This window comes from Zea mays, chromosome 1, assembly GCF_902167145.1.
Source record: "Zea mays cultivar B73 chromosome 1, Zm-B73-REFERENCE-NAM-5.0, whole genome shotgun sequence".
NCBI lineage: Eukaryota > Viridiplantae > Streptophyta > Magnoliopsida > Poales > Poaceae > Zea > Zea mays.
The window spans coordinates 119576918-119590187 of record NC_050096.1 but is presented as its reverse complement, the minus strand read 5'-3'; positions in this window follow the sequence as shown (position 1 = coordinate 119590187).

The window sequence follows — 13270 nt, the reverse complement described above, 5'->3', positions numbered from 1 at the left end:
GTTTTGGCTGTAGTGGACTAGCTTTATGTGGGGATAAGTCAAGCAGTTGCTTTTAGTTGGTCAGATTATTATTTACTAATAGAAAGCCAGGTTTTAGCATTAACCCAAGTTATTAGCCCGATGTACCCTTTCCAAACGGAAAGAATACCACTTACCAGCACCATAGTCATGACCAAAACCATCGATCTCATAGCCACCTGTACCAAAGTATCTCTGATCAAGTACCACTAATCACTGGAGCTCCCTTGGCCGCTCATAACCGCGAGCACGGCTGATATATCAGTTTTCAAACACTCTGCAGAGGTTGTGCACTTTACCCACAAGTCGTGATTCCCTTTCTGCCCGGAGATCATGACTCTCCATCGATCACTACCATGGTGACCCAGCAGGGCATCACTACGTAGCCTTTACAAAGATTCCCCGGGGCTATAGCCACCCGTTAGGTTTCCTAAATGCACTGCACTCCTCCCCAAGGGGCGAACCCAAACATGGCAGAGCGAGCCGCATACACCGAGCCCCATTGACGGCACAACGGCTAAGTGATCTACACCCCGGATCCTCTAATTATTCAGCTAAGGGCATCCCATTCCACCCTCATGGTTGCACTGTTTTCCCGGGCGGTCATCCATAGAACAGGTCCTTACGGAGAGGCACTCGAGAAACCTCTCGAGCCCCCTTGATGACCACAAGTACCACATCATAATAAGAGAAGGGAAAACAGCGTATCATAGATAATCTCATCATGTTCATTGATTAGAGTTTGAGCAATAGCATAAAGCTAAACAATAATAATCCAACCCAGATAGGTAGACAAGGACATGGATAACAAAGCTAGTCAATCCCTAGGCATAAATGTGTAAAGCGGGAGGTGAATTAAATCATGAATAGGACAGAGATAGGTCAAAGGACACTTGCCTCCACCAACCGACTGCTGCTCAGGGGCTTCTCCTGCGAGTTCCTCGGGCTCTTCAACCGGATCGTTCTCTAAGCGGGTGCAAACATACATACATCCATCCATTGAAATTAGGAAACCAACAGTACACCATACAAGAGAACAAGTAAAGAAAATATGCATAGAATACCATATACGATAATGGATTTACCTTGGTTAGAAAGAAACGAGGGAAGGTTTCGCAGGGGTTAAGGCTTATGCTCGAGGGGCACTACGGGTAAACGAATGACTAGACGTCACGCGCTCTAGTTCCAGTTGGTCCTAACAAAAGGATTAGCTACATGCACTAATGTAAACACGATCACTTTTAGTAGATTAACATTGAATAAGATAGACGATTGACTATACAAATTAACTAACGTAACCAATTTCCAAATTGAGACTCCTACCTTATTAATATAAACAACGTGATTAGCGCATATAGGAGACGGGGGGGGGGGGGGGGGTAGACGGGGCACGACGAGTCCTGCCAAGGCACGCACACTACGCGGGCACGTGCGCGAGGCCGCATGCACACGCCACGAACTAACCGTGCGCACGTCGGGGCCGTGCGCTAGCCGAGCTCAAAGCCGCGTGCCATAGGCACGCTGGGCCGAACTCGAGGCTACGCCGGGGCCGACACGACGCGAGCGAGGCACGGCGGGGCGAGCGGGCAAGCACGCCGGGGCAAGCGACCACGAGCGAGCGAGGACGTGGCCGGGCGATGGCACGGCCGGACACGGGGCAGCCGAGCGCGGGGAGGGGCGAGGGCGGGTCGCCGGGGCCGAGCGGCTCGCCGGGGAACCGGGCGGGTGGGTCGCCGAGGCGGGGACGGGGGCGGCTCACCGGAGCGGGCGCGAGGGCGGGGCCGAGCGGGCGCGGCCGGGCTCGCCGGGGGCGGGGCCGAGCCGGACACGGGAGGGGGAGGGGCGGCTCGCCGGAGCGGGCGCGGGGAAGGGCCGGGCGGGCGCGGCCGGGCTCGCCGGGGGCGGGGCCGAGCCGGACACGGGAGGGGGAGGGGCGGCTCGCCGGAGCGGCGGGGCGGGGGGCGCGGGCGCAGACGGGGAAGGGGCGGCGGGGCGGGGAAGGGCCGGGGGGCACGGGCGCGGACGGGGAAGGGGCAGCGCGGGGCGGGGAAGGGCCGGGGGGCGAGGGCGCGGGCGGTCGCCGGAGGCGGGCCGAGGGGCGCGGGCGCGGACGGGGAAGGGGCGGCGCGGGGCGGGGAAGGGCCGGGGGGCGCGGGCGGTCGCCGGAGGCGGGGCCGACGCGGGCACGGCCGGGCGCGGGGTCGCCGGAGCGGGGCCGGGCGAGGGCGGCCGGGGCGCGGGACGGGGCGGGGCTCGTCGGGCGCGGCCGGTCGCGGGGCTGGGCGCGGGCGGCTCGCCGGAGGGCGGCGAGGCGGGGCCGGCGCGGGGGAGGGGGGAGAGGGAGGAGAGAGGGGGGCTCACCGGAGGGGGCGGCGCGGCGGCGGCGGCGCCGGGGGAACCGGGCGGGTGGGCTAGGGTTTGGGGAGAGAGAGAGTTGGGGGAGGGGGAGGGAATGACGGGCGGGGCCCGCGGGAGGATTTTTGGAAAAAAGAAAAGGGGTGGGGGGCGGTTGGGCCGGCTGGGCCCAAAGTGGGGGAGGGAGGGGGCGCGCGGCTGGGCCGGCGCGGGGCCCACGCGGGAGGGGGGAAGGGGGCGGTTGGGCCGGCCGAAGGGGGGGCGGCTGGGCCGAATAGGGGAGAAGGGGGGGAAGAGAGAGAGAAGAAAAAGAAAGAAAAAAAAGAAAAGGCCTTTTTCCTTTTTTCTAATTTCTAATTTTCTCTAGACGAAAGCATTCACATTTTTAATCAATCAAAAAGTATGCATGGTTCGGCATGGTGCATCACACAAAATAAGGTGTCTTAAGGTTTTGCTTTACCCGAGGTCTAAAGCCAAAACCCGCTGCGACTTTGGAAAAGATCAAGGCTTAGCGAGAAGAAAAGGGAAAAAGGAAAGAGCAACGCTTGAATTTGGTGAGGGAAAAGAAGAAAAAAATTCTACCACCAAATTCAGGGCGTTACAAAAACAAAAGGAAAGAACTGTCCGATCACAATAGGAAGTACCAAGGGGAGATCAGCAGAAACACCAGGCAAAACAACTCCCAAGGTTCTCAGTTCCGCTCTGGAAACCAAAGTGGGAACAACAACTACCAAGCACAGCGCTCTGGACAACAAAGTCAGAGGAACAATCAATACAAGAGCCAGCAGAGAAGCAACACTCAGACCGGTCAAAGGTCTAGTGGGCAACATCAGAATCGTCAGGGAAGCGTCGTGAACACACCGGCCAAGAACAACAATGCAACTACCCCGGTTCAACCCAATGGATGTTTCAAGTGTGGCGAACTTGGCCACTATGCCAACAACTGCCCTAGGCGTAACCCATAGACACCCTAGAAAAACAGCAACCAGACGACTGACCAGAACACGCCTGCTCGTGGATCTGCACAAAACAAGACTCCGCAGAACCAGAGTAGAGGAAGAGTCAACCATGTGACAGCGGAATTAGTTTCTGAGGATGCCGACGTGGTGTATGGTATGATTCTTATTAACTCCATACCTGCATCAATTTTATTTGATTCTAGAGCATCTCATTCCTTCGTAACAAAGTCATTCATGGAAAAACATAATATACCCAAATATCCCTTGAAGATAAAACTATTAATTCGATCACCAGGAGGTGAACTTAGAGCCACTCACTCATGCCCTCAGACTAAGATTGAAATTAGAGGCCTGGGTTTTTTAGTAGATGTAATACTCAAAAATTGTGTACAAGAAATATATAGTGATTTCCTTATTTGATGTGCCTCATTTGCGTCATAAACAGAGTATACATAAAATTTAGAGTTGAATTAAAACAAACGATAAATATATATATATATATATGCATCATGTTGGAGTTTATATGTTTGTGCATTAAATAATAATAATAATAAGCATAATAAGAAAATAAATACTAGAAGTTGAATTAAACCCTAAATTTGAAATTAGGGTTTTTTGAAAATGAGAAGAGGAGGAATGATATAAATAATATAGTTATGTTTCCAAAGTTAGTATTCTTAACTTCACAATATGATTGAAAATAAATTTGGAACAACTTTGAATTTAAAATTCGGATTCAAATTAAGCTTAGAAATAGAGAAGAAAAGAAATTAGAAAGAAGAGAGAAAATGGAGAAAATGAACTGTGCGCGGTTGGGCCCAAGCTGACCAATTCGGCCCAACCATCCCTTCACTCCCGCGCGGCCCATCTACCTTGTGACCACGCGCGCGGACACAGACACTCGGGCCCCACTCGCCAGATTCTACCCTCTCGCTGTACCGTGGCCCTCTCTCGCCAGATCGATCTTCTTCCCTCGAAAACAAACTCGCGTGATTTGCGCCACTGCAACAGACCAAATCCGGTGGTGCCGCCAGGGATCTCGGGCAACGGCGTCGGCAAGATTCTCGGCCATGGACTCCTTGAACGCGGACTCTACCTCGGTATAAAATCGACCTCCCCTTCGTCCATCCGTCCGTGGTGCGCCATTGCTGGGAGAAATCAGAGAGAGAGAAATCGCGGTGAGCAAATGAGGGATGCCATGGGTGACTCGCTTACTCCTCAACGTCGTGCCCCTGGATCCGGCCTGCCTCAGGGCTATAAGACTGGACGCCAGGGCGCCGCTGGTCAGCACGCCGCCGTCTGTGCGGGCCCGTGCTCATCCCGCCATGGGACAGCGCGACGGAAGTGGCCACCGCCGTGGTCGTCTCGATTCGCCCGCGGTTGACCATGGCGCGGAGTCCTGGTGCAACGCAGCAAGTAACCCAGCCCACTAGCCTCCTCTGGCGGGACCTTCTTCTCCACGTCGCGGGCGGCTCCGTGTTTGCTCAGTCCCTGTCCCTCCGCTGATCTGCGCGCACCCCGCACTCGCAGTCGCAAATAATTGGTGAGGCCCTCTTCTCTGAGTTCGCCGCTGTCGTGCCATAGTCTAGCTTCTCATAGATTGGGATTAGGGGGGTTCTTGGGGCGTGTAGCTCGGGTTCCGGCGATCCCTCGCCGTGCGGGCGCGCGCGCCGCCGCATAGCTCGGCCTGGGCCGAGGAGGTTTTGGGCAGCCGTCAGATGTAGGACTGGTGGCCGAGATTAGGTCCGGGTAATGGTTCAACTAGACCCGTTATCCGCCGTTGATCTTCCGATGAACACACTAGATTAGATCTAGGTAATGTTTTGCCCGCGACCATCAGATTTAGATCGGGCGGCTCTGGGCGCGTACCGGTTCGGCCGAAATCCGATCTAATCTGTGCCCTCGGATGTTGATCCAATGGCCCTGGATCCATGATACACCTTCACCGTGCGCTTTTTGCAAATAAACCCTTGCTATTCTGTAGAATAAACCCGCCATCCAACTTAGGGTCGACTGAGTCTGGAGAATCTTCTAGAATAGCCCCTGTGTTTTCTGTAATTAGTGCGCCCAGTCCAGGAAGTTAAGAAATCAGATAAAAGGTTTTAGAAAATGATTTTTAATGCAAAAATAAAGGCTAGAATTTGTTTAATTCATAAGAAATTCATATGAAGTCCAAATTAATCCATTCCAATTCCTATAATCCTATAATAATGTTGTTTATTACCCTGTATCTTTGTTTTGACATGAAAATGGTATTAAAATTTATCTCTTAATTAATCTCGTATCAAATACATAAAACCTTAGGAAATTCATAACTTAATAACCATAGCTCCGAATTTAGTGATTCTTGTTCCTACGATCTCGTAGCAACGCATAGATTACTATTATGCAGTTTGTACTTATGTTTGGTGTAATGTTAATTTTGCCTATACCATGTTTGTCTGTATTGCTACGTTTAGCAGTGAGGACACGTGTCATCCGAAGATCATCCTGGTATCTGGAATCTCAAGTCCCACGCAAGTTGTGTCCTTGATCACTTCTTTTTACCCAGCCATGTTCTGATTAATCATAATGATCTGCATAGGTTAATTTTGATGGGACCCAATAGGTTACCCTAGTTTGTCTATCTTTATACCTTGTTTACCACTGAACTTTTTGGGTAGTACTTGCTAGTGCTTTATGTGGTTTTGGGTATGAAGATACATTATTCATGATCACACTTTTATTATCTGTTTATCATCACTGTTCATGATAAGATCATTATGTTAATTGGAACATGGAGCGACCACCCGGGAAAACAGTGCTACCACAAGGGTATAATGGGACGCCCTTGGCTGATTAATTAGGAAAGCTAGTGGAGGACTACCTTACCCGAAAGGGGCAAGGGCAGTAGGGGAGTGGTCAGTGTAGGGAGGCCCTCGGGAGGATTTTGCTGCGATGGCGGTCCTGCAAGGGATTCCTGCATTGGAGCTTCCTATAAACTGTAGCGGGTTTTCTGAAGCTAGTGGAACTTTGTAAAGGCCTCGTAGTGTTACCCTGCCTCGCCTCCTCGGTAGAGGTGTATGGGAAGTCGCGATCCCTTGGCAGATGGGTAACATGACTTGTGGGTAAAGATGTGCAACCTCTGCAGAGTGTAAAACTGGTATACTAGTCGTGCTCACGGTCATGAGCGGATCGGACCCTCACATGATTAATTTATGGAACTTAAATTCAATTTGTCATATGCATTGCATCGCAGGTGATGTTGTTACTTCTGTTCTACTATTTAATTGGGTTGGTATTTACTTATACTTAGTAATTGCTAATAAAATTTTGACCAACTTTAAAAGCAATGCTCAGCTGTAACCATCCTCTTTGGTAAGCCTTACACTTCACGTTGAAAGGGAAATGTGCCTTTGGGCCATTTCTAAGTATTTTGGTGATTGAGTGCAAACACAAGTGCTTAAATGTGAAAATATGCCCAAGGATGATCAAAGTGCAAATCACAAGTTAAGGTATGTTTCTAAGCCTTGGTACATTGGTTTTGTGTACTAATATATTTGTCTAAGTGTTAGAAACAGATAGAAGAAGAGAAGAGAAGACTTGGCTGTGTACAGCCAAGGGGCTGCTTCGGTCTGGGGCACCGGACTGTCCGGTGGTGCACCGGACAGTGTCCGGTGGTGCACCGGACAGTGTCCGGTGCGCCAGGCTGCCTCGGCCGAAGAGGCCGCTCTCGGGTTTTTCTCCGGCGACTTCGGCTAAAATTCACCGGACTGTCCGGTGTGCACCGGACTGTCCGGTGAGCCAACGGTCGGCCGGGCCAACGGTCGGCCGCGCGATCGGCGCGCGACACGTGGCCGAGCCAACGGTCGGAAGGAAGCACCGGACTGTCCGGTGTGCACCGGACTGTCCGGTGTGCCAGATCTGCAACGGTCGGCAACGGTCGGCTTCGCCATTTAAGGAAACAAATCGGGCACCGGACAGTGTCCGGTGTGCACCGGACTGTCCGGTGCGCCACGAGACAGAAGGCAAAGATGGCTTTCCAGATTTGTTCCCAACGGCTCCTAGCTGCCTTGGGGCTATAAAAGGGACCCCTAGGCGCATGGAGGAAAAAACCAAGCATTCCTACAACTCTTCTAAGCACCAAGACATCAATCTCACGCATTCGTTTCATTGTGATAGCATATAGAGCTCTTGTGGAGTTGTGAACTCTTTGTGTTGCGTTGCGAGCTCTTGTTGCGACTTGTGTGCGTGTTGTTGCTCTGATTTTCGAGTCTTGTGTGCGTTGCTCATTCCCACCTTACTCCGTATTCTTTGTGAACTCAATTGTAAGGGCGAGAGACTCCAAGTTGTGGAGATTCCTCGCAAACGGGAAAAGATCAAAGGAAAGAAAAACACCGTGGTATTCAAGTTGATCATTGGATCACTTGAGAGGAGTTGAGTGCAACTCTCGTCCGTTGGGACGCCACAACGTGGAGTAGGCAAGTTTTGTACTTGGCCGAACCACGGGATAACCACCGTGTCAACTCTGTGATTGCTTTCTTGTGGTTATCGTGTTTTGAGTTCTCTCTAGCCACTTGGCCATACTTGTGCTAACCCTTAACAAGTTTTTGTGGCTTAAGTTTTGAACTTTTACAGGATCACCTATTCACCCCCCCCCCCCCCCTCTAGGTGCTCTCAATTGGTATCGGAGTCGTTCTCTTCAAGAAAGGGACTAACCGCCCGAAGAGATGGATCCTAAGGGGAAGGGAATTGTGATAAACGACAAGGAGAAGGAGTCCTTCGTCAACGAGCCAAGGGATGACAAGTTCAATGACTCGGGCTCGGGCCACAAGCGAAGAGATGGGAAGAAGAAGAAGACAAGACGCATCAAGGAGATCGTCTACTACGACAGCGATGAGTCCTCTTCTTCCCAAAAGAACGACGACCACGACAAACAAAGGAAACCGGTTAATTCGAACTTTTCATTTGATTATTCTCGTATTCCACATAGTTCGAATTCGCATTTGCTTTCCATTCCTCTTGGTAAACCTCCACATTTTGATGGGGAGGACTACGGATTTTGGAGTCACAAAATGCGTAGTCATTTATTCTCTCTCCATCCAAGCATATGGGAGATTGTAGAGAATGGAATGAAATTTGATAGCTCGGATAGCCCTATGTTTATCAATGAACAAATTCATAAAAATGCACAAGCTACTACTGTTCTCTTAGCATCTTTGTGCAGGGAAGAGTACAATAAGGTGAGCGGCTTGGACAATGCCAAGCAGATATGGGACACCCTCAAGATCTCTCACGAGGGGAACGACATCACCATGCTCACCAAGATGGAGTTGGTGGAGGGCGAGCTTGGACGATTCGCCATGATAAGGGGAGAAGAGCCAACTCAAACTTACAACCGGCTCAAGACCCTTATCAACAAGATAAGGAGCTACGGAAGCACGCGTTGGACGGATCACGACGTCGTCCGCCTAATGCTCAGGTCATTTACCGTTCTTGATCCTCATCTCGTGAACAATATTCGTGAGAACCCCAGGTACACGATGATGACGCCCGAAGAAGTACTTGGAAAATTCGTGAGCGGGCGGATGATGATCAAGGAGGCAAGGTACGTCGATGACGCGTTGAACGGTCCAATCCACGAGCCTCAACCCATTGCTCTCAAGGCATCGAGGAGCAAGGAGGCACTACCAAGCAAGGTGGCGCAAATTGAGGCGGCCGGGCTTAATGATGAAGAAATGGCTCTCATCATTAAGCGCTTCAAGACGGTGCTAAAGGGTCGCAATGGATAGCCGAGCAAGACTAAGACCAAGGGGAAGCGATCATGCTTCAAATGCGGTAAGCTTGGTCATTTTATTGCTAACTGTCCTGATAATGAAAGTGACCAGGAAAAGGGAAACAAGAGGGAAAAGAAGAAGCATTATAAGAAGGCAAAGGGTGAGGCGCATCTAGGCAAGGAGTGGGACTCGGATTGCTCCTCATCCGACTCCGACAATGAAGGACTCGCCGCCACCGCCTTCAACAAATCAACCCTCTTCCCCAACGAGCGTCACACATGCCTTATGGCAAGGGAGAAGAAGGTATGTACTCGCAACTCTACCTATGCTTCTTCAAGTGAGGACGAATCTAGTGATGAGGATGAAGTAGATTATTCATGTTTGTTCAAGGGCTTAGATAGATCTAAGATAGACAAAATTAATGAATTAATTGATGCCTTGAATGAAAAGAATATACTTTTAGAAAAGCAAGAGGATTTGTTGTATGAAGAGCATGATAAATTTGTTGAGGCACAAAAATCCTATGCTTTAGAGGTTAAAAGAAATGAAATGCTTTCTTTTGAACTATCTACTTGTCATGAAACCATTTCTACTTTGAAAGGTGTCAACAATGATTTAAATGCTAAATTAGAAGTAGCAAATAAATCCAACTCTTGTGTTGAACATGTTGAAATTTGCACTAGGTGTAAGGATGTTGATATTAATGCCTGTAGTGAACACTTAGTTTCCATTTCAAAATTGAGTGATGAAGTAGCTAGTCTTAATGCTCGACTTAAGACTAGCAAAAGTGATTTTGAAAAACTAAAATTTGCTAGGGATGCCTACACGGTTGGTAGACACCCCTCAATTAAGGATGGACTTGGCTTCAAGAGGGAAGCCAAGAACTTAACAAGTCATAAGGCTCCCATTCCCGCCAAGGAGAAAGGGAAGGCCCCTATGGCTACTAGTGCTAAAAGGAACCATGCCTTTTTGTATCATGATAAAAGACAAACTAGAAATAGAAGTTATGATGCTTTTGATTCATATGTTTATGATTCTCATGCCATGTGTGCTCCTAGTTCTTCTTATGTGTATAATAGAAATGTTACTAGGAGAAATGTTGTTTCTAAAAGAAATGTTGCAAATGTTCATAGAAAAGTAGTGAATGAACCCTCTACAATTTATTGTGCTTTGAATGCTTCATTTGCAATTTGTAGAAAGGATAGAAAAGTAATTGCTAGGAAGTTAGGGGCAAAATGCAAAGGTGATAAAACTTGCATTTGGGTCCCTAAGGAAATTGTGACTAACCTTGTAGGACCCAACAAGAGTTGGGTACCTAAGTCCCAAGCCTAAATTTGCCTTGCAGGTTTATGCATCCGGGGGTTCAAGCTGGATTATCGACAGCGGATGCACAAACCATATGACGGGGGAGAAGAAGATGTTCACCTCCTACGTCAAGAATAAAGATTCCCAAGATTCAATTGTATTCGGTGATGGGAATCAAGGCAAGGTAAAAGGTTTAGGTAAAATTGCGATTTCTAATGAGCATTCTATCTCTAATGTATTTTTAGTAGAGAGTCTTGGATACAATCTGCTATCTGTGAGTCAATTATGTCATATGGGATATAATTGTCTATTTACAAATATAGATGTGTCTGTCTTTAGAAGAAGCGATGGTTCATTAGCTTTTAAGGGTGTATTAGACGGCAAACTTTATTTAGTTGATTTTGCAAAAGAAGAGGCCGGTCTAGATGCATGCTTAATAGCTAAGACTAGCATGGGCTGGCTGTGGCATCGCCGCTTAGCACATGTGGGGATGAAGAACCTTCACAAGCTTCTAAAGGGAGAACACGTGATAGGTTTGACTAACGTGCATTTCGAAAAAGATAGACCTTGTGCAGCTTGTCAAGCAGGTAAACAAGTGGGAGGAGCACATCACAGCAAGAACGTGATGACCACTTCAAGACCCCTGGAGCTGCTGCATATGGACCTCTTCGGACCTGTCGCCTATCTGAGCATAGGAGGAAGTAAGTATGGTTTAGTTATTGTTGATGACTTTTCCCGCTTCACTTGGGTGTTCTTTTTGCAGGAAAAATCCGAAACCCAAGGGACTCTCAAACGCTTCCTCAGGAGAGCTCAAAATGAGTTTGAGCTCAAAGTGAAAAAGATAAGAAGCGACAACGGGTCCGAGTTCAAGAACCTTCAAGTGGAGGAGTTCCTTGAAGAGGAAGGGATCAAGCACGAGTTCTCCGCTCCCTACACACCACAGCAAAATGGTGTGGTAGAGAGGAAGAACAGGACGCTCATCGACATGGCGAGGACGATGCTAGGAGAGTTCAAGACCCCCGAGTGCTTTTGGACGGAAGCCGTGAACACGGCGTGCCACGCCATCAACAGGGTCTACCTTCATCGCCTCCTCAAGAAGACGTCGTATGAGCTACTAACCGGTAACAAACCCAATGTATCGTACTTTCGTGTATTTGGGAGTAAATGCTACATTCTAGTGAAGAAGGGTAGAAATTCTAAGTTTGCTCCCAAAGCTGTAGAAGGGTTTTTGTTAGGTTATGACTCAAATACAAAGGCGTATAGAGTCTTCAACAAATCATCGGGTTTGGTTGAAGTCTCTAGCGACGTTGTATTTGATGAGACTAATGGCTCTCCAAGAGAGCAAGTTGTTGATTGTGATGATGTAGATGAAGAAGATGTTCCGACGGCCGCTATACGGACCATGGCGATTGAAGAAGTACGGCCACAGGAACAAGATGAACGAAATCAACCTTCTTCCTCAACTATGGTGCATCCCCCAACCGAAGATGACGAACAGGTACCTCAAGTGGAGGCGCTCGATCAAGGGGGAGCACAAGATAATCATGTGATGGAGGAAGAAGTGCAACCGGCACCTCCAACCCAAGTTCGAGCGATGATTCAAAGGGATCATCCCGTCGACCAAATTCTGGGTGACATTAGCAAGGGAGTAACTACTCGATCTCGATTAGTTAATTTTTGTGAGCATTACTCTTTTGTCTCTTCTATTGAGCCTTTCAGGGTAGAGGAGGCCTTGCTAGATCCGGACTGGGTGTTGGCCATGCAAGAGGAGCTAAACAACTTCAAGCGTAATGAAGTTTGGACACTGGTGCCTCGTCCGAAGCAAAATGTTGTGGGAACCAAGTGGGTGTTCCGCAACAAACAGGACGAGCACGGGGTGGTGACGAGGAACAAGGCTCGACTTGTGGCAAAAGGTTATGCCCAAGTCGCAGGTTTGGACTTTGAGGAGACCTTTGCTCCTGTGGCTAGGCTAGAGTCCATTCGTATTTTGCTAGCATATGCCGCTCACCATTCTTTCAGGTTGTACCAAATGGATGTGAAGAGCGCTTTCCTCAACGGGCCAATCAAGGAGGAGGTGTACGTGGAGCAACCCCCTGGCTTCGAGGATGAACGGTACCCCGACCACGTGTGTAAGCTCTCTAAGGCGCTCTATGGACTTAAGCAAGCCCCAAGAGCATGGTATGAATGCCTTAGAGACTTTTTACTTGCTAATGCTTTCAAGGTTGGGAAGGCCGATCCAACTCTTTTTACAAAGACATGTGATGGTGATTTGTTTGTGTGCCAAATTTATGTCGATGACATAATATTTGGTTCTACTAACCAAAAGTCTTGTGAAGAGTTTAGCAGGGTGATGACGCAGAAATTCGAGATGTCGATGATGGGCGAGTTGAACTACTTCCTTGGGTTCCAAGTGAAGCAACTCAAGGAAGGCACCTTCATCTCCCAAACGAAGTACACGCAAGATCTGCTAAAGCGGTTTGGGATGAAGGACGCCAAGCCCGCAAAGACGCCAATGGGGACCGACGGACACACCGACCTCAACAAAGGAGGTAAGTCCGTTGATCAAAAAGCATACCGGTCAATGATAGGTTCTTTGCTTTACTTATGTGCTAGTAGACCGGATATTATGCTTAGCGTGTGCATGTGTGCTAGATTTCAATCCGATCCTAAGGAGTGTCACTTAGTGGCGGTGAAGCGAATTCTTAGATATTTGGTTGCTACGCCTTGCTTCGGGCTCTGGTATCCAAAAGGGTCTACCTTTGACTTAGTTGGATACTCAGACTCCGACTATGCTGGAAGTAAGGTCGATAGGAAGAGTACATCGGGGACGTGCCAATTCTTAGGAAGGTCCCTGGTGTCATGGAACTCTAAGAAACA